Source organism: Pleurodeles waltl, chromosome 2_2, assembly GCF_031143425.1.
Source record: "Pleurodeles waltl isolate 20211129_DDA chromosome 2_2, aPleWal1.hap1.20221129, whole genome shotgun sequence".
Lineage (NCBI taxonomy): Eukaryota > Metazoa > Chordata > Amphibia > Caudata > Salamandridae > Pleurodeles > Pleurodeles waltl.
The window spans coordinates 52,390,425-52,395,304 of NC_090439.1; the positions used below are offsets into that span (position 1 = coordinate 52,390,425).

General features: G+C 40.6%; 1 long non-coding RNA gene across 1 annotated transcript; it reads right to left on the minus strand.

The window, feature by feature from the left end:
• Positions 1 to 743: 743 nt before the first annotated feature.
• On the minus strand, positions 744 to 2,421 carry LOC138272922 (uncharacterized). Its single transcript, XR_011200266.1, has 3 exons — positions 2,305 to 2,421; positions 1,846 to 1,910; positions 744 to 1,334 (listed from the first exon to the last, which is right to left on the minus strand). It is a non-coding gene; the product is annotated as an uncharacterized lncRNA (long non-coding RNA).
• Between the last annotated feature and the right edge of the window lie 2,459 nt (positions 2,422 to 4,880).

Below are 4,880 nucleotides of genomic sequence, written 5' to 3' on the forward strand. Positions count from 1 at the left end.
ATAAGTGTAAGTGGGGTGCGTGAACGGGTTTATGTGAGTTGTGTGAATGAGTGTATGCGGGGTGCATGTGGGTGTCTGTGTACGTACATGCGGTGGATGGGGTGGGGGAGGGGTTGTGCAGTACTAGAAGGGGGTGTGGTGGGCCCTGTTCTGTTAGGGGTGAGGGGGGCTCGGTCATGGCATGGGGTGGCGGTATTAGGCTTGCAGGGGAGGGTAGGGGAGTCATCTGCCAGTGACAGGAAAGAAATTTCCTGTCACTGGTAGTCTTTTCGCCAGGGTTTTTGTGGCAGTGCTACAGCTGCGGAAACCCTGGTGGAAAGCCAGCTCATAATACCGCCAGTGGTCTTCATTGGACCGCTGGGTCGGAGAAGCTAATCTCAGGCTGGGCGGGTCCATCTTCCCTGGAAGTAAAGGCAGGGATGTGCGGGTTAGTAGAGGCCAACCGGACACATTCATAATGTGGTAGTCTTGACCGGCAGCCCGTAGGCAGTGAAACCGCCACAGTGGCCCTGATGGTCAATAGACCGCCAGGGTCATAATGAGAGCCAAAGTGTGTAAGGCATTCAAGTATCACAAAACAATAATGAAATAAAACACTGGAAATAGTTTAAAAATCCAAAATTAATTTAGGAAAAAATAGGAAATATTTCTATTTTTAATTTGACAACAAAACAAATCAAATCAGACAAGGGGAACCAGAGATATGAATGTTTAAAGACTCAAGGTTTTCTAGCACATAGAAACAAAAAGCACAAATCTGGTCATCTTGTCGCACCTCGACCTGGACAAAGTTAAAGTTTCAGGCGCATCTCGTTGGAGCCATGCTCAGATACAGCAAGCTGGAGGCTCCACTCTAAAGTTTACCATCGGACTTTGTATTTTTCTTGAAGTTTTTCTTCAGCGGGCCGAAGTCACCAATCCAATCCAACCTGCATGGATCTCTCTTCGCATTTGCGTCACAGGAGACCTCGGTGAAGTTTTCTACATTCGGACTTAGATGATCTTTTGGGACAACATTTTTTGTCTGGGCCAAGGCTGAATCTTGATCCAACGTGAAGACTGGTAGTGGGAAAGTCCCTCAAAAAGATCTTTACCAAAGGATCCAAATACTTAAAGATTAGAGGAAGGTAGGACAAACTGTGATAACATCGAAGGTTAATCCATAGGTTCCTTATTTATTATATTTAATGATTTTTTTGATTTTTTGTAGGTGAAACACGGTTATTTCCAAAGCAGTTAGCGTCTATATATAAGTCCAGAGCAACAGCACAAAGAAGAGATCAGCCAACACATGTTTCGCCCCAAGTGGCGCGCAAGCCGGGGCTTTCTCAAGGCTGGAAGGGAAAAGGAAACAAGGTCCAACTAAGAATAAGTCTAGTCATTATTAGAAAAAGAAGTTCTAAAGAATCAGACGCCACCCGAAGGTGTAGAAATCCATGGTGCAGATTAATAAATCGGTAATAACTAAAGGACAAGTAATAACCAATATTATTACAGAAAGAAACCAGGGAGGAGAATCCAAGGCGCAAGAGTGATAATTGGTGATTAGCTGACTAATGTGAGTATATAGACCACCGCAGATTGAAAAGCCACTAATGTGAGAACCCCTATAGTCGTGAACATCATACTATCAGGAGTGAAAAAGTTTTAGAGTTAGAATTAAACCAGGTATCTGAAAAAATAAGTATTAGCAGTGGACTCCAATATAGTAGTAGGAATTAAGGAAAGAAAGAAAAGGAAGAGTGAAGTAATTATATGCCTACCAGATATAAGGAGATTAGCAATAATATACTAACGAAAAATGAAGAAAATTAAGACTAAGAACTCTATTAAAAACGGACATACCATTTGGATAGAACACGACAGTGCAAACCAATTTGTAGCATAAGATAGTCTGGTATGTTCTGAGTCTGCAAAAAATATATATACAACAAATATATACTGTAGGAAAATCGTAAACAATGATATAATCATCATAATCCATCATAACTCATAAAGGTGTAAAGTAATACATGAAGAAACATTACTGTGATACCAAACATTATAAAGCCTCATTAGGGTCAGAGATTAATACAGAATATAATTAATAACAAATTAAACTTAGTGTAAGATGTATTAAAAAGGAAAGAAAACCGTTCTGGAAGAAGTAAGCTTATAAACGAAGGAGTTAGCAATATTGCTGCAAGCCTCGTTAAACAGAGGCTACATATCGAAGATACAGCTGAAACACGGGCCGCTTATATAAAGTGTACTAAAAGAGCGAGAGAATTACGGTGGTACAAAGGGTGTAACCACCAGTCTTACCGGAGCACAGCAATTCAATAATAAATCCAGTGTCGCGTCCGTTTTCAATTGAAAAAGCCGTGTCGGACGCGAAGACGCCGGCTGCAAGTTTATAAGCTGAGCCTCGGACACTAGAAGTCCTACCTCAATGTTGCCGTCGGGGTGCAGAAAGAAAAGAGGGACTAATGAGATGTTAATGAGTGCCGATTTACTGGGGCCAGGCTGAATAGTACTGAATGTGATAAAGTTAAGAGAAAGAGAGAAAGTTAGTTAGAAACAGTGAAAGAAAAGAAAAACAAAAAACAAAAAACAAACGAGAGTCAAATAAAGAAACCCAAACGAGACTCACATCAAAAAGGGAAGTTAAAAATGGAATATAAAATATAAGAAGCGAAAAGTGAAGAATGAAAAATGAAAAGATAGACCGTAATGAAGACGATACAACCGAGGAAGAGAGGAGCATAGAAGTAGGGAGACGATAAATAAATAGAAATTGAAATAGAAAAGATTAGTGAAAGGAGATGACGTGTAAAACAGTAAAAAATTAATTAAGGGTGAAAACTAGATTGCTAAGGTGTAAGTGCAATGACAGTTGTTAATGGTAAGACAGGAAAAGAATGTTTTTAAAGGCACCATTGGAAAATGCTCTATAAATCTTTGGAGAAAATTTGAAAACATATTAGAATAAACATGGGAAAAAAGTATGAAATCAATTTTTTTGATACTAAATAAAGCCTATACAGTCAGAGGCAAGTGAGATAAATAAATAAATAAATGCAAAAGGCAATAACCAAATTACTTTACATTAACCAGAAATGCCATTCATGGTCCTTATTAAGTCCTTGATTGACTGTGTCATGTTTGATGATGAGCCGGCTTTCCTCTTGATGCAACCTTAACAGGACATTGCCGCCTCGTGGAGAGGATTTAATGTGACGGAGTCCACTGAAAGTAAAAGTAAGTTGTTGGGGATGGAATTCCATAAAGTGTTCAACTAATGGAGCTTTAGTATCAAATTTCTGAACATTGCGATAGTGTTCTTGAATCCTGGTTTTTAAAGGCCGAGTAGTGCTGCCGATGTAGGTTAAATTGCAAGGACACCAAATCACATAGACAACATAGGAGCTGTTGCAATTGATGAAATCATGAATGTGGTGGATTGAATTATTGATAGTAACAGATCTGGAATTAGAAAGGCCCAACTTGCAAACAGAGCATTTACTGCAGGTGTTAAATCCCTTAGGTTTGGGCGGTAGAAAAGTAGAAACTGGCTTCTCGCGATAAAATGATGAGCAGAGTTTATTACGAAGATTAGGGGCCCGTCTGAAACCTATTTGGGGAGAATGAGTTTTATGTTGGCGGATGGAAGGATTGTTCAGTAATAAGTACCAATGTTTCTTGAGTAGTTTCCGTATACGTTGGTGACCATTATGAAACACCGTGATGAACCTAATTACCTCCTGTTTATTAGTCAATTTCGTTTGTTGAAGCAATTGGTTACGATCCAAGTCTCTCAAATGTGCCTGTGTACTGTTTAATGAGTTACGATTATAACCCCTAGTGGTAAGTCTCTCAATCATTTGAGAAGAAGCAGCATCATAATCAGAGATGTTAGAGCAATTTAATCTTATTCTCCTCAGTTCTCCTTTGGGAATATTATGAATAGTGCTGGGAGGGTGACAACTGGTAGCGTGAAGAATAGAGTTAGCTGCTGTGGTTTTCCGAAAAAACTTAGTTTGCAATTTATTGTCTTCTACAAATATTAGTAGGTCTAGGTACTCAATCGAGGAATTGGAAATTTGATAGGTAATATCGATATTCCAGGCATTAGGAGTTAAGGACTGAATAAATTCACGGAGGATAGCTTGATGACCTTGCCAGATTAGCAAGATATCATCGATGTAACGTCCCCAAAAAATGGTATGTTCTGTAAAATGCTCAGAACGATCACTCCAAAGCCAAGAGTTTTCCACTGCTCCCATAAGGATACAGGCGTATGGGGGAGCAAATTTTTGATCCAACGTCCCTGGAGCCCTCCTCAGATACAATGCATAGGAAATCCTGGTCAACATTTTACCTTCAGACTTAGTCACTTTTTCTCTCTGACGTTGGATGACTCTCCACAGCAAGCCGATTTTGAGTCAACCTTGTTGGATTGTCTTCCCAGGAGCCCCCGGAGAAGTCCTGGAATTCTGGGGAAGTCTGGGCCTCTGGAGTTTTTCAGCAGGACAAACCTGGAAGTCAGGAAGGGTCGCGGTCGACTCAAGCCGGTTTGACTCTCCACGGCACGTCAGTCGCTTTATGGAGCTTTTTTCCAAAAGTTCTCCAAACTTCTACAAACTTCTGGATCTTCTTTCAGGTCTTTGAAGGTCCTATAGGAGTCCACACCTCACCCCAAGGCTCCAGAAGCTTTGAGTATCTCCTTGAGGTTTAGGACTCCAACTCCCAGAATGCACCTGGCTCAAACTCCAAAATGAGCACTGGACAGAGATCAGTCGGTCAGTTTCTTCAGGATTTGATGCAGGGGACTCTGGTTAGATCTTTTTCACCTTTAGTAAGCAGGGAGTTCTTTCTTGAAGCACTTGAAGGCAGGCAAA